This window comes from Mus musculus, chromosome 16 (assembly GCF_000001635.26).
Source record: "Mus musculus strain C57BL/6J chromosome 16, GRCm38.p6 C57BL/6J".
Taxonomy (NCBI): Eukaryota; Metazoa; Chordata; class Mammalia; order Rodentia; family Muridae; genus Mus; species Mus musculus.
In genome coordinates this window covers 49,979,713-50,004,276 of record NC_000082.6, presented here as the reverse complement: position 1 = coordinate 50,004,276, position 24,564 = coordinate 49,979,713, and the positions used below count along the sequence as shown (strand labels likewise).

Genomic DNA, 24,564 nt, shown 5'->3' with positions numbered 1-24,564 from the left:
CAATGGAGTACTACTCAGCTATTAAAAAGAATGAATTTATGAAATTTCTAGGCAAATGGTTGGACCTGGAGGGCATCATCCTGAGTGAGGTAACCCAATCACAAAAGAACTTGCACAACATGTACTCACGGATAAGTGGATATTAGCCCAGTCACTTAGTATACCCAAGATATAAGATACAATTTGCTAAACACATGAAACTCAAGAAGAACAAAGACCAAAGTGTGGACACTTTGCCCCTTCTTAGAATTGGGAACAAAACAACCATGGAAGGAGTTACAGAGACAAAGTTTGGAGCTGAAACGAAAGGATGGACCATCTAGAGACTGCCATATCCGGGGATCCATCCCATAATCAGCTTCCAAACGCTGACACCATTGCATACACTAGCAAGATTTTGCTGAAAGGACCCAGATATGGCTGTCTCTTGTGAGACTATGCCAGGGCCTGGCAAACACATAAGTGGATGCTCACAGTCAGCTATTGGATGTATCACAGGGCCCCCAATGGAGGAGCTAGAGAAAGTACCCAAGGAGCTGAAGGGATCTGCAATCCTATAGGTGGAACAACAATATGAACCAGGAGCTCGTGTCTCTAGCTGCATATGAATCAGAAGATGGCCTAGTCGGCCATCAGTGGAAAGAGAGGCCCATTGGTTGTGCAAACTTTATATGCCTCAGTACAGGGGAATGCCAGGGCCAAGAAGTGGGAGTGAGTGGGTAGGGGAGTGGGTGGGGGAGCGTGTGGGGGACTTTTGGGATAGCATTGGAAATGTAAATGAAATAAATACCCAATTAAAAAAAATACTAAGGGAGGAATTATTTTAGCAATGTTTTCTGACGGGTCAGTCCATCAAGGTAGAGTAGAGCAGTTTACATCATAAAGGCCAGAAAGAAGAGATAGAGCAAGACATACTGCCAGTGACCTTTTTAGAGAGCATTCTGCTATAGACTCACCAAGGGGGGGCAGGTCTTGAATAAGATTAATTATGTTGTCCAAATCCAAATGGCCTGTGAAGTGAGGGCCAGGACACGAAGGCCACAGGAGTCGGACTTAGACACCGTTTGGGTCGCAGGCATAGACAGCAGCAAGGTACACTGGGCAATTCACTCTCTTGGAACCAAGAACTGTGGAATCAGTCCTGTCTTTACCACTCATTAGCTAAATTAGGCTGAGCAAATCAATTAACATCTCCAAAGCTCAAATTTCTCAACTGGAATAGTGCTATCAAATGAGGGGATTACACAATATATATTTTACAGGTGGTTATGACCAGCAGAGAGACAATGTTTATTAACTATAAATACCATTGTAGTGTTGGTTAAAAGGAGAATTCCTTTAAGGATTATAACAAGGTCTCTGAATTGATTTTATCTTAAAACCTCATTAGCTTTGAGTCCCTAATAGGCAAATATTTCTGAATTATACTTACTATGCTATTACAATGGGTTTCTCCATTTTCCAGGATGTTAACCATGAACACAAAGGAAAACATGCCCGGTGGGCCTCATTGACAGCATAGAACTGTTTGATTTGGAAACTGCCCCTTGTGGTATAGAAAGGAGCTATTTCAAGTACGTCATTTAGTAGGAGAAGATACCCAGGCATTTTCACAATAGACACCAGAAGAGAAACCACAAAGAGACCTCACCAAGTCTTCTGGGACAACCACCCTTTGGAAGGGGAACAGAGGCAAGAGGAACAGAGGAGAGGGAGAAGGAGACAGAGCGGGAGGAAGAGGGCATGGCAGAAATGCTTTACATTTATAAAGATGCCTTCCTCCATTGATTTCCAGGCACTGGCAAACTTTAATTGGCTAATCTTCACATATCCCTTTGAGGTTAAGTGGACAGCAAGCATTATCCCAGAGTTTTCAAAAGTACAAAGAGCTTAAGTGTCTCCCCTAAGGTGACAGGAACTGGCTGGTGACAAAGCTAAGAGGAGACCTCCTGCAGGACCCCTGCCATCCAACCCCCTCCCAGACTTGGAGACCTCACTCAGCAAAGTCATCTAGGGTCTTTTTGTTAGCTTTCTGAAGCCAAGTCCTTGGTAATTCATTTCACCAATGACAGACAATGTGATGTCTTTATTCCTATAAAGCACTCACTTTAGATCAAAGTACATTTCTTCTAGAGTTATGAGCTTTTCCACGGTTAAGTAGTGCTCAGAGGTAGGCAGAAAAGGATAGTGTGTGTGTGTGTGTGTGTGTGTGTGTGTGTGTGTGTGTGTGTGTGTGCATGTGTGTGTGCAAGTTCTTGTGTGTTTAATTTTCAAAAAAGACATTGATGTTCTTTTCTGGGGCTGAACACTCTTTGAATCCAACAGTAAGGCAGAGCCTGTGAACAAAACCATTTCTATTCACTTCAAACTGTACTCTCTTTACTAAACACTCTTCAGAGAATTCCTAGCTTTGTTTAACCGATTTCCAAGGCTTCTCTTCAGTCTACCCAGCTGACCCTTGTTCATCTTGGGGCCTCTGTGTTGCCAAGAGAAACAGACCGTCCTCACTGGATTAAAGCATTAAAGCATTCTGTAGTATATAAGACAATTTTGCACCTTAAAAAAAATATAAAGAGAATCCCAGTGAGCATTGCAGAAAGCCTTTAGGTTTTTATGCAGGCGGAAAATCTTTGGTCAACAAGAATGGAATTATTTCACCTTCTTGCAGAACCGAGCTTCTCAAACTATTGTCATTACGTAGAGAAAATGGAATCTCCATTCACAGTCTCTTAGGTGCTGGATTTTATTAGGGCATCTCTACCAGAGGCAATGGCTTTAGATCCTTCTGCTAAAGCCCGCAGCTAGCCTGATGCTAGTCTGCCCTACTAAGAGAGCAAAATCCTGACTGTTTGCATTCAACCTGCAGAAGAAGAAAGAATAAAGGGATTAAAAAAAAAAGAACAGAGAAAGAAAAGCAAATTGAAAAGGGTCAGGTTGTGCTATAATAGAATGATAATAATTTCCAAGCCTCGCATTTGAGTCTGCCCATGCTCAAGATGAGAACCTGGGAAGGCTGTCTGAATCCACCGGACTTCATCCTGGAGCTCCTGCGTGGAAGGAGAGTTCTGACACTCACTGAGCTGATGGTCTCGGACAAGAATTTGGGCATTTATGGACTGCATGTGCCTAATAAAGCAAACAAGGGAACAATGTGAGATTTAAATTCCTTTCTCACAGTTCAAGCCAGTGACCAATTGGCACTCCTCCCCTGTGAAACATCCCTTATAATCCGTCCATGTCCTGCTCAGCCGGGTCACTTGGCTACTGATTTTATTTCCTCTGGTGGCTACAGGAAGTCATCTCCTAAAAGAGAAGGAGCACAGGAAGGGGGTGGTGTCAGGGCAAGGAAGGAAGATGTCTTTGAAAAGCCAGCCTTTAGCATATGAGCGTCATGTGCTCTTCAAAACTTAGAGGAAAATACTATTAAATTTAATTTACACATAAGAAGAGTGAATATCAAAACTGATAGACTTACTGGCTAAGGGCAATTTGAAGAATAAAGTTAGGAATGGTGCATAAATTGCAGGGCCAAGTTAAACAGAAAGACCGGAGACCTTTCTCCATATCTTATTAAGGATTCTGATACGGGCATGGCGGGGGTTCAGAGGTTAAGAGCACTTCCTGCTCTTGCACAGGACCTGGGTTTACTTCCCAGAATCTACATGGCAGCTCAAAATCACCTGTAACTCCAGTCCCAAGTGGTCTAACACCTGTTTATAAACATCTATGGACACCAAACACACACATGATACACAGACATACTTCCAGGTGTACATGTACAATAACAAAATAAATAGATTTAAAACAATTTTAAAAAAAATTTTTTTAAAACAGTGCAGGGGATATAGCTCAATGATAGTGCATCTGAATGGGAGAGTATGTGTGAATCCTTGGGTTCAATCCCCAATACCTCCCCTACATACACACACACACACATATATTCACACACACAGACACACATATACACATACACACAAACACATACACACACAGAGACACACACATACACACAAACACAGATATATACACACACAGACACGAACATACAGGTGTATAGACACACATAAGCACACATACACAGACACACAGACACTCAAGCACACATACACAGACTCACAAACACACAGACACACAAACACACACACTAGTCCCAAGATGCTGACAACAGAGCATTAGACCACATTCAGCTCCCGTGACAATGATGCCATCCTGAGGAGTTAGCCTTGCTCCTTGTGCCTTCTTTCTGTCTTGTCAACATTTACTTCTGATCTACTCTCAGCACCTCTCACTGTGATTCGATCTGATTTGTGCCTGAGAGTGATCTCGTGGACTCTCCCTCTGGTTTAGTTAAGGGGAAGGGATGTCTTTGCAGGAGGTTAGCGGGAGGTGGGGGCGGTGAGCTCCCTCCCACAGTCTGTGGTTGATAATCTGTGTGATTCCCTCTTTTTCTGCTGACAAGGAAGCTGACAGGCAAGGCTCCTGCAGATTAGTTCTGGGTTTCCCCCTGACCAGCCTCAGGCTAACTTGCCGGTCTATTTTCTACTGACCATATTTCTTTAAAGTGACCCATATAAAATTGTTTTTTAATTTTATGGTTGCTTTCTTTTTTGCTTTGTGTGTATGAGGTCCTGGTGCTGGTGGTGCTAATGAATGTGCATTCACGTGTGTGCATCTATGCTTGTGGCGCAGGGATGTATGGAGGCCACAAGTCCTCGACTGTTATCTTCATTATTCTCTGTCTTTATTTTCTGAGACAGGATGTGCCCTGAACCTGGAGGTTGCAGTGAGCCCTCAGGATCCACCTTAGCTCTACGCTCCCTGGGCCTTCTCAGGGTCTGCAGTTAGCAACAGACACCACCACACCCAGTCTCTTATGTGAGCGCTGGAGATCCGAACACAGGTCTTCACCCTTGCACATCAAGCACTTGACCCACTGAGCTGCCTCTCCAGCCCTGGCATCTGTTTCTTGCAGGGTCCTTACTGGGGTTGCCTAACCGCCGCTCTTGTTTTGTAACTATAACCTACCTTTTCTTAGGGAAAAAAAAAGTACTGCCCTAGGTATTGAGAGGGTTCACAGATGTCAAACCGGTTGGAGTTCTCTTATCTTCTGCCACTTGATGGCCTTAAGGGTAGTTATGTCTCCCTGGCACCTTTCTGCTGGAGGATGTGAGGAAGCTGTCTTTCAGGAGTCAGCTAACAATTCCATAAAGGGCCACAGAATAAATATTTCAGGCTTTTCGGGCAATGAACAACCCTGTGGTTTAGCCTTCTCCTTTCTTTGCTTGCATGTTTGCAACCTTGAAAGTTTTTAAATAAATTCCAATAAAACACTGTTGGAAATATAAAGCAAGCCGCCAGTCCAGGAGCTTAGCAGTTAGGATGACAAAGGAGAAACGGAGGCCAAGGGATACAGACAGGTGCCCTCTCTGGTGATACAATGGAAATCAGTATACTGACCAAGTGTTCATCCTCGTCCAGTACACTTAAATATGCAGGTGTGGAGGAAGGTATGTGGGGGTAGATATATGGATATAATACACACTCACACACATGCAAATACAAACACACATACCCCAAACACACTCACTCCAAATATACACACACACACAAACACACACAGACACATACCCCAAACATACACACACACACACACACACACACAAATACACACACACACACAAACACACACAGATACAAAAACACACAAACACACATAAACACACATGCCAAACACACACATACATACATACACACACACAAACATATATACACATATGCATACACACCCAAACACACATACTTGAAGAAAAATTCTTGGAAGCACTAAGACCCCCATGAAAGTTCCCAAATCCTGAGTGATGCAACTTTTTCTCCTACTTGATAGATACCCAGCATGTTTCTCAGTTACTCAACCTGAGCCTGTCTTAATGGTTTTTCTAAATGACCAAACCCCACTGAGAACTGCTAAAACCCACGGTGAGAATCTTCATTGATTCCCACTTGAGAGTAATTCCCAGGAAGCCCATGTAGTAGATAGCTGCCCATCAAAAATCCTTCATGGTGGTCTCCCTTGCTGAGAGATCCTCGCAGGCGGCTCATATGAATTCTAGAAGAGAACATTGAAAGAACAGAAAATCATCACAGACAAATATGACCTGGAACATTCTCTACACAATATCCAGAGGTCAGAGGTCACAGTTCAAGAGGCATTGAGATTTCCAAACTGGCTCTCCATGGAATCACAGAATCTTAACCAGAGGATAAGAACCAGGAAGCTGAGGCTTTAGCCGCTGTCTCTGCATCAAATCAAATTGGGTCTGAAGAGGATGGCACTTTTTAACAAGTGTTTAGTATAGGTTATGTTCAAAAATGGTTCTTACAGATGGTCTAGTATCCAACATATGCCGCTGAAAGAGGGGTGTACTAGAATGGCAGGGATTGCAAGAGCTACTGAGGGCTAAGGCTGGTTTGCTACGTGGCCTGGCCCATATCAGAGCAGAAATTAATCTAAAAAAAGCAGAGGAAGAAGGCAGGAAGATCTCCAAAGGCTAACTGTGATGGGACCTTTTGCCCTGAAAATGCAATGTTTGGGAATCTGGAAAGACAGCCAGTAGTCAAGACTAGAAGGGTCAGTTTCCAGTGCTTCCAAGGTGGCTCACGACTGTCTGTAATTCCAGTTCCAGAGGATTTGAAGCTCTTCTGGCCTCCACAGGCTCTTGCATACATGTGGTACACATATGTACATGCAGAAAAACACCCATATATAAAATGAAAAAGTAAACAAATCTTTTTTTTTTTTTTAAGGAAAAGAAATGTTCTAGCAGAAACATTTTTTTAAATCACAACGAGGTAGCCCCTGTAACTAAGATAAAATTGGATGGAGCGATGAACCATTTTAAAATAATTCTCCACCCTTCTCAGAGAGAGCAAAATGGTTATGAAATAGGAGTTAAATATAGTAACGACAAAACTCAATGTCCAATATTCTGTCCCATGATTCCCACTAAGTGAATTCACATTTGGTTTGGCCGCATGCCTGGGTTTGAGTTGTAGGAAAATGTTCACCACATGGAAGACACTAGGAGTCACTGTTCTTTGGAATAGAGCATAGAGGTCAGGAGGGGCCTTTCAAGGAGTGGGGACATGCCAGACTAGATGGCAGTGCCTCGATACACATGTATGTAGACGCAATCTAGGCTTTCTTGCTAACAAGCGCATTCTGATCCAGTGGGTCTTGGCCTGAATACAACCTTTCTAACAAGCTGCTGAATGATGCAGGAGCTGCTGATCTGTGGCTCACTATGAACCACAGGGGACCAGGGCAATAACAGCATCTCCAAGTTGGTGGCCTTTGGTCAGTAATAAATGTTAATGATAATAGCTTACATGCAAAATGCAAACGACCAGAAACGAAGTCACAGAGAGAGCTATAGGGAAGGCTGCAAGAGACTGCCAGCAAATACTATTCTGTTGGCTGCTCCAGAAGGGCTTAGTGTAAGCAGAGACACTGGTGGGAAAGTGTCTGCCTTCAAGGTCCAATGAAAGACACAGACCACTCCTAGTCTGACGGGTTGGTGGAGCACCTGACTCACGTCATGGGCAAAACTATCAGGGTGGTGGCTCAGTCAGATTCCGTAAAATGTGTTCTAGGCTTGAAAATGTACAGAGACAGAGATGAACAGGCTGGATCTTCTGACCCTGAAAGGAAGGATGATAGAGATGAACAGAGGTAGAAAAATCTGAAAAATAGCAGGTTATACACAAAATATAGTGGACCAACGAGGTGTTCTTAAGGCAAATGGAGGGTGACTGTTCCATATCCCTACAGATAAGAACTGAAAAACTTAGTGCCAGCATCTGCCTTTGCTTCGTCAATTGACAGGAAAATACAGGGCTACCGTGATCAAATTATCCAGAAGGGAATTTTATGATTTCAAGCAGTTTTATCACTTAAAAGAAACCCTGTATCCTAGAACCTTTGGTCATGTGGGGCTACCACCTCAGCTTTTGTGATGATTAGCTTGTGGGCTGCACATTTGAGAAGACCCACAATCAGTTTTCAGCCTTGTCTATGGCTTAAAAGGCTTACAGAGAGATTTTTCTCTCTGGCCTCTGTCTAGAAGCTTCTCTTGTAGCACTCCAAGCAGATGCAGCTTCAAGCAATCTGGGACACAAGGGAAATTCCTCTTTGATGTTTCTAGGCAGCTTCTCTCTGGACCTTTCGTTCCACTCCCAACCCTGCCTCCTCTGCGTCCAAACTCTGCACCCATCCATCAGCACAGGGAACAAACACATGATGCTTTCAGGAAGGGAGTGCAAACAGCTGCTCGGATATTGTAGCCATTTGTATTTAGTTTATATCTTCATGAAAAATTACTCAGTTTTTCTTGTCACAAAGCAAATAGAATCATGACTTATGTTTTATAATTTATATAACCAATTTCATATACTTGTCAACTTCTTATCAGATTTCTGACAGTTATAAATCATTTCCCCTTCTGGAAAGATGAAAATAAGCCCCCCACCCCCACTGCCTACCTGTAGCCATCTCCAAGATTAGGTTTTCACGTTGTTGCTCCCTCTGGAGTAATCAGGTACATGAAATATTTACTGATGAGAACTCAGCCCGTACAGGCAAATGATGATGTTGCCTTTAACCCAGGGTGTAGTCCTAGGGAAGAGTTTTCGAGAGAGAATCAGGGTAGCAACAAGATGGCTCCAAGTATCATCAATGTAGGGAATGCCTAAAGAAGTCTAAAGACTTAAAGCTGTAGGATTGGAGGGTAGGGTGAGGTATCCTTCTACTCATGGCAAGCGAACATTATGTGACAAATTCAACAAAACCTTTGAGTGCAATGGTGAACAGCAGTGATTGTCTATGGGGAGGTAAAGGCTGGCTCCAAATGATAACACTATTAAATAAAATCATGAAACCAATGTACATTGAAGCCACAATAGAAGGAGTTAGACCTTCATGCACTAATACACAGCTTCTCTGGGCCATTTTTGGCTAAAATGCAAGACATTTACACCTTCCTTTCAAAACCTATAAATCTATTATTGGAGTGGGTATATAACATTTCCTGAGGAATACCATGGCAAGAAATATTAATAATGGGTACAACAGATATGAAGAACTAATGTCTTTAATATATGCTCCTTTGCAGCACTCTCTCCATGAATCATAATATTATTAATTAATTAATAATATTAATCAATGACTATATAATCTCTTTTAAGCACTTGCTATATGTCATCTCATTTAACCTCCCAAAACCATATGTGGCAGATTTTAATTTACCATTGTGTAAACTTTTTTTGTGTGTTTCTTTGCTTGCTTTCTATAACCTGAGCTACAGAGATGTTAAACAATTTGCCCCAAGGTCACACAGCTAGTAGGCAGAGATGAGGGTTGAGTTCCCCATGTAGAGTACACAAGGCAAAGGCATCTTGGTTATTATGTCTGTATACAGATGTAGAGCTGAATGCACATTTGGACCCTTTAGAAGTAGTCTTCATTCCAACTCCAGTATGCTATGTAGTATCTCTTATTACCTGATCTGAACTTTACACGAGACAGATATATCACAGTAACCCACATCTATAATCTCAGGTAGTTAGGAAGTTGAAATAGGTGGAGCACAATTTAATGAGACCAGCCTTGGTGACATAGTCAAACAATGTTGTTGTTGTTGCTTTGAATGTTTTTTAAAAAGAAAATTAGAACAAATATTAGATTTTCAATAGCTTTTAAAACACATTAAGCATTTGATATAAGCTGTCTTGTCCTTCCTGTCTATGTGTCACTGTGCTACAAGAGATTCTTGGCAGTGAAAAACACTAAAAACACACCTACAGAGAGTAAATATAGGATGCTTTTAAAGCTCTGTCTACGGACACAGGCTACAGAAGGGACAATAGTAATCTTAAAGCCAAATCTACAAGGATGAATAGGGAGATGTTAGCAAATTAGGAACTTAAGAGTGTGGGGCTGATCAGAGAAGGGAGGGAGGAAAAGGCAGATGCACAAATATTCCCAGGAACCACAAAGTTTGAGATGGATTGAACACAAGGTGAAATAGTTTCAATAACTGGAAATTAGTCTGGAACAGTGATGAGCATCCAACTAGTGGTTTCCAATTCCATATCTGTTGGTTTTCTGAACGGCCTGATTCTTCCTGGACATAACCCCATCTCTCAGTTCAGAATTTTCGGCATCTCTGACTCACATACCCGGATGTGAGCAACCTCATGATCCCTTGTAAGCTCAAACCTAAAGGTGCTTTGAGAATCATGAGACAAGTTTTGTGAGTCATAGGGCTTAGGGATTTATTCTAAGAACAGCAGAAGGCATGGGAAGACAGTTTAATCATGTTTGGGTTTCAGTAATGATTGTCGAGTTGATAGATTCTGTAAGTTTTGGAGAGGTGAGACAATTAAAGTGAAGGAAACTGTGTGGAGCTCATTAAGAGCAAGGAAGAAATGATGAGAGGTTGGAAGGGCCAAGAGGGGAACAGGGAACAGTTCAGACACAGTTTTGGAAATTTGATTTAATGTGTCTTTGCTCTGGAAGTCGGATATTGAGAAAAAAGGACCTGGAAATGGTCTCTGTGTCTCTTGGAATTTGGGGAAGAAGTGGGATTTCACTGTAAGGATTATGGAAGGAGAAGGTCCATGAAAGAAAGGGTGAATTCATTGAGGACACATTAGATTGTGCCATTTGTTACAGCTGGGTCTGGAGGGAGGCTGGAGATGGAGGTCCATGTTTAAGGATCATCTATATGTACAATAGACACCATGGGCTATGTGGAAGCAAATGAACTTGAAAAATGGATCCCACATTACCGCCTTGGTGGGAAGAACCATCAGGTGGCCATGAAATAACCACCATTTGCCTGATCTTTGACTGACATTAAACATCTAACTAAGAGCAGCCTTGTCTATTCACAGTATTCTTTTTTACCTCCCGGAGTAGAGACTGAGGCAGTACACTTCCTGCTTAGACAAGGTAAGGAGACTGGGGCTGAAGCAGAAAACAAGAGGGCCTTGACAGGGTTATCCAAGATAAATGGCCTCTGAAAAAATTTGTCTGCCACACAACTGCTGAGGACTTTACTGCTGGTGTCAGATCTCACACATCAAAGAGAAGCAAATGCTTTTGTCTCCTTTTGAGAATGCCAAGGGAGATAACTGTTAACAAAGGGACACTATACAAATAAGTCAAAGGGATTTGGATCCAAAGAAGGTGGATGAAAGTCAAAATTCTTCAGGACCTGTTTCATCTTGTTTTGTTTTGTTTGAAACAGGTCCCTGCCTTGTAACAAAGGCTATCTTGGAAGCTAGGTGGGCCAGAAACTCAGGCTAATCCTCCTGTCTCAGCTTCCTGAGTGCTAGGATTACAGTTCTGAGCTGCTATCCCTATTGTGGTAGTCTGAATGAAACTAGCCCACATAGACTCATAGGGAGTGTCATTATTGGAGGAATGGCCTTGTTGGAGGAAGTATGTCACTGGGAGGTGGGATTTGACGTTTTAGATGCTCAAGCCAGGCCCAGCACCTCACTATCTCCCTGTTGCCTACTGGTCCAAATGTAGAACTCTTAGCTTCTTCTCCAGCACCATGTTTGTTTATCTCCATGCTTCCCACCATGATGATAATGGACTAAATCTCTGAACTGTAAGCCAACCCCAATTAAATGTTTTCTTATAAGAGTTGCTGTGGCCATGGTGTCCCTTCACAGCAATAGAAATCCTAACCAAGACACCTGGCTTCTGGGTTTAATTCTTTTAGAATGGTTCTGCCTCCCTCTCTAGGTCAAAAAGAACTCAACCAGCCAATTACACTTTAGAGTGAACAAGCACATCCTTGTGCTACAAGTGTAATACTCCTCTGAATCAAGAGTCCTATTCTTGTGGACAAGTTCGAGAGTGTCCTCATACCTTTGAGAAATCCACCAGGCAGATGTTTTTCCCCTGATGTTTTCCTTGTTAGAACATTAAGGTATTCCTTATCCCACCACACATGTTACTGATCACCATGGCCCTAAACACCTGAGCCCCAGTGCCCCTTAAAAAGAATACCAATTCCTATATGCCACCAGAAGTAGAGGGATTAAATATGAGAGTTGGCCATACTACCCTAGTCTATTCTTCTAGTCTCCAAAACGCTACAGTATAGGGTATTATAATTGTATAAAAATCCTGCTGAGGGTTTGTGTATATCCAAAGGGACCTGTGTTGAAAGATAGACATTTGTATTTTACATACAGGTATTTTGAGGAAGTCCATTCTCCATGAATAGCTTACATTGCTTCACAGTCAAGATCTCCTAAGCGAAAACATTTACACTGCTGAATTTAAACTGTTTGCATAAGGAGATGTTCAGGTTAGTAAAGCTTCAAGACATCTCTCTCCCTGGAGATGCTTCAAAGTAGTAAAGATAAAAACCTTCTTTTCCTTTACAGACAGATTAGATGAAATTTCAGAGTAAAGATAATGTTTTACTCTGTGGGGAAGATGTGCAGATTTCTCCCAGGTCCATATAGATCAGAGTTTCCTAATTAACTGGGCTCTCCAATTACGTTCTCAACTGTATGCCTGGTACCCTGACCTACACAGCCTTGTCTTGAATTCCTGCTGAAAAGTCATCACTGGGCTTTGCCTCTGACCCAAAGGTCTCAAATATTATGTGTGCATGTATGTATGGGATGTATGTGTATTTACACATAAAAAACGAAAACCATATACATATTTCTGCATACATATGCACATATATTCATATATGAATAAAACATGCATCAGTGCATATATACATATACATACATAAACGTGACTAGCTAACTTACTTTTAAGTAAGTGAAAAAAAAACTTAGATATTTTACAAATTCTAACTTAGCAGTTTTATATGTAGATCCCTTCTAAGTAAAACCACCTCTTTCTAGAAGGATTATCCTGGCCCACCATCCACAACCTGTTTCTCAGAAAATAGTGTACAGATTTCTAGAGTAATTTAGGATGGATCATGTCATTCCAAGGCCAGTACTATTTCTAGTGTACTCTACAAGGAAAGTTACAGATGGTTGCCTCATAGTCAAGGTCACCCAACAGATAATCATTGGCTCCAAAGTATGCTCTCACATGTTAATAAGTCCCAAAGCCATCATTAAATTTCAGAAATTGCAAGTCCTGAACTTTAGGATAAGACACCTCCCTTATGGCCATAATGACCCTGACTGGCCAGCCATTGCTGCTTCTGGGAGCCTGTGCACAGGATGGCACAGACCTGCAGAGCAACCTTCAGAAACTTTTGTTCCTCATCCAGTTTGAGGTTGCGCTTCAGGGTCTGCAAATGCCAAGGCTTGGCTTCACTGAAGAGGAATTGTCACTACATGGCCACCTGTTAGCTGGACTAAGAGCTAACAGAAAAGTGCCTGTACACAAATACTTAACTATTGACAACCCGTTTCCTTCTCTCCTCACCTAGAACATTCCCCAGGTTCCAACAGCTCTTAGTGCTCAAATAGATCCAATCTAATCCAGGAATTTAGGCTCCCTGACCTTAGAAAATCTAGACCAGTTTATCTGCATCCCATTTATTTAGTCCTAATTCATTGGAGCCTCTCTTGGTTTTTAGTATTAAAATAAAACAAAGCTGAAAATGAGTACTGCCTTGCAGGACTCTGGCCTGCCACCATTCTCTGCATTCTTGCTCTCTCTGACCATGCACTCTTTCCCACCTCTACATATTTACAGTTGCTCACTTCTTGTAGCAGCACAGACATGCATGGGATAGTAGTCAGGATGGAAGATCCAAACTTGATAGAAGGGAGACATCAAATCTCTTCTAGCAAGCACATCCACAGCTTCCTCTGGGATGAAATTCATAGTGACTTCCCAGTCGTTTGTGTTGCCATTTGCTAACAGGAAAGAAATTGAGTTAATCCTTCTCCTTATGTCCGGGAAGGAGGGAAGAGCTCATCCAGGCCCCATTGTGTGGAGCCACCTGCCCATTTGTCCAGAGCCATGCAACCACTCGGATCTTGGGGGATGAGTGGCAAGTGTGCTGATTTTATGAGTTACAGAAAGTTGGATGGGGAGCTGAACAAGAGGTTCAGTTGGAACAATGGATATCATCTCGTTCCATCTATTTGCTTTTTGGAATGTAAGACATTATCCTCTCTTGAGATTGGTGGGTCAAAAAGAAAAGCATTTTTCTGGGCTGGTGAGATAGCTTTATGGGTGAAGGCACTTACTGGCAAGCTATATACCCAGAGCCCAATTGTAGGAACAGAGAGTCAATTTTCACAGGTTGTCCTTAGACCTCCACATATATATTGTGCCATGTGAACCTACATGCATTCAGCACACACACACACACACACACAGAGAGAGAGAGAGAGAGAGAGAGAGAGAGAGAGACAGAGACAGAGACAGAGACAGAGAGACAGAGAGACAGACAGAGACAGACACAGAAACAGAGACACAGAGACACAGAGAGAGAACGCAAAGACGTTTGTTTGCTTGTCTGTTTTAAAGGAAAACATGTTCCCCAAAGACTGGGTTGAGAGCCTAGCTTCTGTTGGGGGTTTTCTCTATTTTCTTTCTGATCTCCTACAGTCAGGGGCTTCCTGCATGTACTAATCGATAGCGAGAAGACATGGTGAGATGATTCTGGACCAGACAGAGGGTCTCTGGGCCAGTGCTAAGCTACCTGTGAAGGATCCTTCACCACCAGTAACTTTTAGAATGGAAGAAACAGCAGCTGTCTCTAAGAACTGAGGCCATTTCTCCTGGTGATGCCTTAGCGTCTCGAAGTCATGGCACTTATCTTAATAGCCTGACATGGTGTGGCTTCAGAGGTCTTTCTAAAGCAAATGCTGAGACTATGGAGATGGTTTAGTTGGAAAATGTCTATAGTAGTACAAGCCATGAGGATCTGAGTTTGGAACCCCAAAACACATGTGAAAGGCTGGGCATAACTGCCCTTGCTTTCCCACAACAACTTAATGGTTAAGACCCTGTTGTTGAAGACACTTCACATGTTGTTCACAAGACATGGGAAAATCAAACTGGTGTTGGTCAAGAAGCGTCTCCCTGGGATTTCATAGTAGCAGAAGGTGCTATATGTAGGCTGCTAGGAGAAAAGTCATCAACACTGTTTCCCAGCTGTGAACCCTGTGAACTATAGTAATGACTAGCATGACAAGATATACCCATGGGTGAAGAAGTGACATGAAGGTTATGGGACCTGCTTTTATGATTGGTTTAAAGGCCCACTCTGCAGAAGGAATCACATGGCCGGTTCTTTGAAGCTAATCAAGAACCAATGTTTGGAGGAGCTCAGAGGCCCCCTACTTACTACTCTTTCGCTACATTAACTGCTCTTTAAATGTGTACCTCAATACCATCTAGTAATGCAACTGTCAGGCCGCTTCAGAGAAGTTTCTTCATGCAGTGGATGGTGATATTCACAGAAACTCACAAATGACCACAGTGTAGCACCTGTCACTGGAGTGCTCACCCACAAATGGGACATCAACCCCTCCTCTGAGTCTTAGGAACCATTCCTCAAGAGGGGCAGAAAGATTGTAATAGTTAGAGGAAGGGGAGGGCCAGAGAAGAAGTGTCTTCTGGACATGGCAGGATGGCTCCAATCACTAGTTGAAAGCAGTTATGGCTACGCTCCCATGATCTGCACACAATCAAACTAGCCAGCATGTTTGCATGGAGTGGAAAGGGACTCGTGAGCCCCCACTCCTAACTGAAAGGATACAGATGGATGAATAATCTGAGGGGATGGAAAATCTGTTTTCTTTAGTGATGTGAACCCTAAATGCCCCAGTGGATGATCCCGCACCCACACCTATGAGGGCAGCACAAACTGGGTCATGAAAAAAAAAAAAAAAGAAAGATGAAGTTGTTGGGGTGGATCTGGAAGGAGTTGGGGGAGGAGTGAGGGGTACATATGATTAAACTAAATTGCATAAAATTCTCAAAGAAGTAATAAAATGTAAAGGTGGGGCATGGTTATGCCCACTTGTAGCCTCAGCACTTGGAGTGTAGAGATGGAGCTTTTGGAGTTCAGCTAATCTAAATTATCTGATGAGCACCAGGTTCTGTGAGAGACTCTGTCTCAAAAAATAAGAAGGAAAGCAATTTAGGAAGACACTTGGTGTTGACCTCTGGCTTCCCTCTCCAACACTGAGTCACACAAACATACACACAAACACACACACAGACATACACATATACCACATAGACACACACACCACACAGACACACACACTACATACACACACACACACACACCACACTACACACACACACACACACACACACACACACACACACAGCACACATATATACATACATCACACACATACACATATACATAAACACAGCACATACACGAATACCACATACCACACACAGACAGCATGCATACACATACATATACACACTTATACACCACATACACACAATGAAAAGGAAAAAAAAACCTTTTGAAATCAGGACATTTAATGGGTGATTATTAGTGAGAAAACATTTGAATAGGTACATTCAGTTTCACACACACCTGCACACACCATACATACATGTATCATAAACACCACACATATACACACACATACACATACATACACACCACATACATGTACACACACCACAACAACACACACCACATACATACATACTACATATACAAACACCACACATACACATATACACATCACACATATGCATATATACACCACACACATACCATACATACCAACCACACACACACAAATATGCACCAAACACACACACACACATACACACACACACACACACACACACACACACTGAAAAGAAAAACCCCTATTGAGATCAAGACTTTTAATTTAATGGGTGGTGGGTTAATTATTGGTGGGAAAAGAACATTTGACATTAAGTTTCACTTTGCACAAGGTCTAGCCTGGATTCAGTTACAAGAATATGGATGTGGTATGGATATCTGATGGAGTATGTCACTGTAGCTAACGGCCGGATATCTCTTGAGGGGTGATGGTCAGAAGAGGAAGTACAGTGAAGGGAGTGAAGTTCCTGATGAAGGGGAACAGTGCCAACAGAGTCAAGGACACGGTGATTAGTACAACTATGGGTGTGTCTCCTTCCCTTTTATGCTGCACAGGAGATGGGGCATGGCTGTGTAGGAGCGTGTGAAAGAGGATAGCAGATGCTTGGTAAGACGATAGAAAGCACAGGAAAGTGGTACCTTTAAGGTACTCTAGGATGCCAGGCTCCTCTGTGGTCTAACCAGGTGCATGAACGGAGATTTGCTAACCCAGACAGACCTGACCCCCAGGTAGGGCTTATGAATATAGAAAGGACTGAATTGTGGAGCCTTTATTTCCACTCTGTGTGATGCCCTTGTGTGGCAAACAGCCTGTAGTCCTGTAGAGGTGTCCTTGAGTGTGAAGAGAGGCCCGTGGACTTGCATGTCACCTCCCAGGTCAGTTTTTCCCAGAAGTGCTTGCTCTCCAGGATTTCAGGGCATCCCAATTACATGACGGCAAATGTCACAGCTTCAGAGTGTCTTTTTTTTTCTCTTTTCACTAGTAAGAAGTCCTTTCCTCTCAGAGGCCACTGTAATTAACCCTAGAGGGAATAAGTCATCCTTAGGGTCAGAGACGAAGCTACCATTGTGGTTTGACATGTTCTTACTGAAAATTTGTTTCAGGGACTCATCTAATCTATACGTCCTTTTCATGTGAAAGCCCTTAAAATTAATGCTACTTTGTAAAAACTTTATATCTTTTATTTTTTAGTTTATAATACTATTACATGATTTCTCCATTCCCTTTCCTCCTTTCAAACCCACATATATATATATGTGTGTGTGTGTGTGTGTGTGTGTGTGTGTGTGTGTGTATATATATATATATATATATATATATATACATATATGTATGTATATGTATATATTCTGTGACCTCCTTTCAGCAATTCTTCTTACAGGCATTTATGTACACACACACACACACACACACACACACACACACACACACACACACATCCTGCTCAGTCTGTATAACGTTACTTCTATGTATGTTTGCAAGGTTGACCTTGTAAATCAATTGGTGTGATACCACACCCATGAAGTTTCACTATCATGACTGCCTAAAAATGTCTCGAACAAGGACATTAGCAATTGACATGCCAAGGCGGATGGCGAAAAGCCCACGAGGATGCACCCCTACATAAAGAACTACAGGAAAGCAAGAAATGAGAGAGTGGGAGAAATAGCCAAAGCTAGTTTTAAAACGAAAAGAAAAGGCACAAACCAATTCCTCCTTTATCCCTGCCTCCTCCTCAGCATCCACACCAGGTCTCACTGCTCAACCGTCTGTATAAAGGAGTCACTGTGCTTGTTAAGGAAATTAGACAATGACAGTCACATAGTATGTGCCAAGGTGGGGTGTGCACACACTCCTTTGTCTAAATGTCACAAATTGTTATAGTATTGCTCTGCATTTCCGAGCCAGTATCATCACCTTTTAATTAGCCAGAAGACTCTGCTGTAAGATTCAAAAGGAGCAGCAACATTCAAGTCCCTGTCCGGTTTTCAATACAATTATTTGTCAGAATCATATTAACCTGATGTATGACAAACCCGTAAAATGGATACATTTAGGTCTCCAGGAGTCCTCCCTCATTAACTCTGGTATTTATAGCCACGGCTTCAATGCTGCAACCTCTCCTCCTGAGAAACACGGAGCAGGGAGGGCAGGCTTCTCTGATGCTATTAGGGGACTCGTTTGTTTTGCTATGTTGCAAAGCAAAGAGGGACAGAAGAAACCTAGCCTTGGTTCCAGAGCCTCATGAGCCCAGACCGGCTCTTCTGCCTGTTCCACTCTTTTTATGGATGGGGAAGAAAACTCGGATAGATATGTGTGTACAAATCCTGCATGGTTAATAAATCATCAGGGTAATGAGGCAGAACTAATTGGACAGAGCTATTTGGGAGATGGTTCTTAGATCTATCTTTCTGGGATCAAAGTCTGGCTTTACCCTGACTCTCTTGGGCAGGATGCTGGATTTCCTCTGGCCTTGGCTTCCTTGAGCGTAAAATGGGCACAATAACAGCTCCTAACCTCATCAGGCCAAAATGGAAATTCAATGAATTGGTACAGCAAAAGGTGCTTTGATTTTGGCATGGACTAAGTGTAACACAAATATGACCCGAGACTGTCACAGTAACTCCTCTATGACTGTGGGGCCCAGGGATGCAGCGCAGGAGGTGTGAAACACTGGATATGATTTCTAGATATGGCATGGCATCAACTAGGCACTGGGGTGTGCACTTGTAATTCTACCACTTAGGAGGTGTTGGGAATACAACAAAAGAGTCACATCTATGACTACCTAGCACATCCAAGGCCAGCCTAGGACACATGGAACACTGTCTCAACAAAAACAATAGTTGCTATAATTACTTGGGATCATGGCTTTGCAATGTTTTCCTTCTGCAGACAGACAGTCTAGCCAATCTGTTTTCACATTGTTCTGACGAGCCTGGGGCCTGAACAGAGATGACAGGCTCCCAGAGACGAAGGTGTATTGGCTATGGAAAATGTAGACAAAGGCCTATCTGTCTTTATGGATCTAAGAACTAAAACAAAACACACCTTGACTTTAACTAGTGGCTTAGTCCGGAACTCCCTGAAATGGATGTATAAGGATTTTGGACTTTGATGGGCTTCACCGTTAGAATTTGTTAGGTTTTGTTTGTTTATTTTTAGAATCCCTTCAAACACATCTCATAAAAACAAGCTTGCAGTACATTTTGTCCATACTCTATTGTTTCCAAACCTGAATAAATCACTGTCCATGTTCCATGTTTTATTAACTCTTGCAACTGATAACTTTTGCTGGCATCTCTTCTCAATACAGACACATTTTAGGATACACAGGATATTGCATTTAGTTTCTATGAGTCTACAGTTTATGCTACAATAAATAGTACTTCATCTCCTCTTTATGTCTTCTCTAACTTCCATATGTATTATTCCATATATATATATATATATATAGTGTGTGTGTGTGTGTGTCTTCTTTAATTTCCATCCATGCCCCCCACACACACACACCGATAATTAATGTGAAGAGAAGCCATGAATTTGAAAGGGAGCAAGGAGGGGTATATTGAAAGACTTGGAGGGAATGGGAAGTGATGTAAATATAATTTCAAAAAATAAAATAAATAATTTTTAGAAACCTTACTTGCTGGTTACATAGCAGAGCATCCTTCAGCTTAGATGATGTGTGCAATGATTCCTCATAATTATGTTAGAGATATGGATTTGTCTGGGAACATCCATTACCTATCAATGGCTGAAGGCCATGATGTCCCTGCCTCAGCAATGTTGATGTCCTTCTGTCATCACTTAATCAAGGTGGTATGTACCTGAATATTCACTGTGAAGTTACTATTTCCTCCTTTGTAACAAATACTGTAAGAAGTTTTGGGCTCACTAAATCTTGTGCTCCTTGTTAAGCTAAACTTTCCTACCCTCTCCCACAGAAGTGTACCAGAAGAAACTCTCTCATACATGAGACAGAGTCTGAATACTCCACCTCATGAATTAGAAATCTAGACACATCTTACTTTAAAGAATGGGTTCAGAGCTCACAGAACATTAGAAACTCCAATTCAAGGCATCAATGACACTTACAAATTCCCCTAGCTGGTCCAAGGTGCCCTATGAACACCTGTCTGTGCTGATCATCCACAACTTGTCATGGAACTGTGACCAGGAGACCCAGTTATGACCAGAAGTTGTCTTTTACTCTTAAATTTGGGAGCATCACATGGACACAACTTACATGCTAGCATGCTTGGTCTTCTTCGGGATTGTAAATGCCTATGCAGGAAATGTGCACAAGGACAACAGAATCCTAAGCTACTGATTTACCAGGCTCAGCAGAGATGGCTCTTAATCATGATGGAGTCTGATTTTACTGAGGCATTTCTCACACTATGGTTTTCATGTTTGAGCTTATTCTGCTAATGTGTGTGTGTTGGGGGGGGGGGGGCGACACTGTGTTCTCAAATCCTAGAGATCCAGCATAGGATATTTGCAGTCAGCTCACATCTTTGGGGAGGGTCCTGTTTGACTCTCACAAAGTCCTTCAGTATTGATTTGTTAATTCTGAACAATAATGAGATTGCAACAGAGCACTTTCTCTTCATATCAGATGATCTAAGTCCACGAAGAACTTCAGTTTCCCCTCTAGCGGGATGTCAGATAAAGTTTAAGTTTTTCAGTCAGGCATTTTGTTTCACCTAACAAACTTTAACTCTCCTTCAAAACCAACTTTTTGATACAGCAAAGAGATTTTTATTACGAGCTTCTTTATCCTCTGTCTCTCTGTCTGTGTGTGTGAGAAAGAGAGAGGGAGGGGGAGGGAGAGGGAGAGGGAGAGGGAGAGGGAGAGGGAGAGGGAGAGGGAGAAATTTTTTCATTCTGAGGAGCCTTGTGTATACTAGGCAGTCTCCACAGAGTTACACCCCATGCCCTTGCTCTTCTGTAACAGAATTTTCTAGGTAGCCTAGACTGGTTTTGAACCGCTTCCATCTCCCAAGTGCTGGATTTACTTGTATGTACCAACATTTCTAACTTTGATTACTTTAGTTTCTGAGCTTCGCTTGATAACCCAGACAGCATTGCCTTCTTCTGTAATCCACAGCAACGCGTCCTGCCTGCAAGGGACCTTTTAGTTTCTTAGTCTGTGGTGACAGTTGCAGAAGTAGAGGGTCAATGACTCAGAACCCATGGAGGCTGGCTGCATACACACACACACACACAGGAACTGAGAGTGGCACCTTGCCCAGGGAGACAATGGGCCAATCACGAAACAACCAGAACCCTGATGAGGGACTCAGCACACTCATTATGAGACAGGCTGTTACATGAGCATAGTGTCTGGGTCCCTTTTCTCCTGCGTCAAAATGTCAAGGAAACTTAATTGGTCATTAGGAGGTTCAGCAGACATTTCAGCAGAGATGGCAAATAGCTTGTCAACTATAATATGGGTTACAGAGAGAACTGGTAACACATCCCCATCCCCTAGCAACAATGGGGACCTAGTGACCAAATGCTCAGACCCTTGAACTCATTGTCTCTCTGTTGAATATCATCATGCCAATAATGAAAATATTTGCCTAATTCCTCACTGGCTTAGTTCACGAGACTGACTTCTTCCCTCCCCAGGCTCATTAATTTTATCCTTTTATTCAAGGAATATTTTTTGTTGAGCATCCTTTCTATGTGCCAAGTGCTGAGGATACAAGAGTGAGAAGCATCTTCTGTACTTCCACAACCCCTGATTTTACTACACTTGAGTTTAGTAAGCCTAGAGGTCTTTGCTGCTGTGTGCATGTGTGTACATGTATGCAAGGTCAAAACCCGCACACAATTGCACAAGTACACTTACCCATGTGCTGACATTAGGAAGCAAACACTGGGTGTCTTCTATTGCTCCCCACCTTATTTTTTATTTATTTATTTTTGGGGGGGCAGGGTTTGTCCAAACCCTGGGTGCAAGCCCTGAAATCCATCCATGTCTGTCTCTCCAGCACTGAGGCTGTAAATACTTGCCTCCTGCCCTCACTCTTACACTGGTTACAGGAGACCACCTTTTAGTTATTTTTATTCTGTGTTGTGTGTGTTGTGTCTAGCCACAGCGCATGGGTACACTATGCACGTGCACATACATGCATGTGTTTGTGGAGGGCCAGGGTTGACATGTCTTCTCAACCACTCACCATCTTTACTTTTTGAGACAGGGACTGTAGATGGCCTTGAAGTTCATAGTTCAGCTAGACTGTCTAGCCAGGGGAGTTTGAGGAATTCTCTTGTGTTCACCCCTCTGTCCTGGGCTATGGGCACAGTCTGCCTTCTGTGATTTTAATGTGGATGTAGGGTATTTGAACTCATGTCCTCATGGTTGTACGACAGCCACTTTGCCAACCAAACCATCTTCCCACGTACCTGCTTCCTTCACTTTAAGGTGGCTTTGGCATGTCTGATCAGATCTGTTGTTTTGATAACAAATCATATATTGATCCATTACCTAACTTTCCTGAGAAGAATACTGCTTCAGCAATATTCTAAACTCATAGAAGGCTGAAAATCACATACTATTGATCATAGATTCCTTATGGTGTCTCCAGGAATGCCATGTGAGAAACAGACAGACACTAAGTGTGTGTCTTTCTAGGGGCCATTACATTTGGCATAGGCATAAGCAGACTTCAGGGGAAGCAATCTTATATGATTTTATTTCAAATCATCTCAAACCAGTGGTCTACAAATTAAACCCAGCCAGCAGACACATTATATTTGGCATACACTGAGTTTTAGTTTAGTAGGAAAAAAAAGTAAAACAAGCCAGTGCTTTAAAACCTAAAACCTCCCTTTCTCTAGACCCCCTTCTTTGAATCCTTTCTTCTCCTTTGAATTCAAAACGCCTTCAGATTTTTAACTTCTTCAGAAAAACTGGAATATTTGCCACCCTGGGCCTCATACCTGCTGGGTAAAAGTGCTGGCGTGCCATTATGTCGGCCCACTTCAGCCTGCCGTGGTCCCCAGCACTCCACAGCGTCTGTCACTCGGAATCTCATCACACAGTCTGCTTCACTTACATAACAGAAGAATCCTGAGGCCTGGAATCGGTGTCCTCCGCGCTACCCAAAGTCAGAATACAAGAGAGGAAATGGCCCCCTCAACCCACAGCCGAAGAGTAAGAACAGCTTTGCCCTGCTCCTGTGAGCTGGCATGGAGACCCAGGCGAGCAGGCTGTGCCCTGTGCCTTGGCCCTGGGCCTTCCTTACAGGCGGCCTTCTCTGGAATGTTGGCTCTCCCTGCTGAGAAGCCTACTGGGGCTCCAAATGGCCTGTCTTCTCTTATCCATGCAATTTCAACCTGCCTCCCAGGCTCTTTTCCAGCTACCCTAACCCCCTTAGCAGCTCAGCTCACTGCTCTGCTCCTGCCAAGAAATCTGCCAGCCTCCCTTCCCCGCCTCCATCTCCCTTCTACGCACTTCCCTCTTCATGGCACAGACATCCATTCCTCAGTGCAAACTAATATTGAGGACACTAAAAACCGAGAAAGAAGAGGGGAGAAACAGAAAAGCATTGATAGAGAAAATTACATATGCCTTGTTATTCTATTTGGTCTCAGGCCTCTATACAAGAGGGGTGTGTGTGTGTGTGTGTGTGTGTGTGTGTGTGTGTGTGTTGTGTATGTGGGGTGTACTTTCTTAAAATCAAAGAAAGCAAATACAAAAATTAGAATATATCATGATTAGTCTTCAAGCCAGAAAAGCAATAAGATTTTTGAGCTTGCAATTTGGAACCACCAGCATCCACATACAATAAAACGAGCAAAGCATGTAAATAATAATAAGGTAATAAACAATAATAAACCAGGGAGAAATAAAATCAACCCTGAGTGGGATGCAATCTTAATGCGGGGGTGACAGAGGCAGGAGGATGCCTGGTTCTTGCCAAATTGGTGAGG

The 24,564-nt window shown here is 42.6% G+C and overlaps 1 long non-coding RNA gene across 1 annotated transcript; it reads right to left on the bottom strand.

Moving 5' to 3' along the window:
• Positions 1-6,801: 6,801 nt before the first annotated feature.
• Positions 6,802-23,817, bottom strand: Gm6936 (predicted gene 6936). The gene is made up of 4 exons (NR_045001.1): positions 23,572-23,817; positions 13,759-13,914; positions 8,539-8,671; positions 6,802-7,698 (listed from the first exon to the last, which is right to left on the bottom strand). It is a non-coding gene; the product is annotated as a predicted gene 6936 (long non-coding RNA).
• Positions 23,818-24,564: the final 747 nt, after the last annotated feature.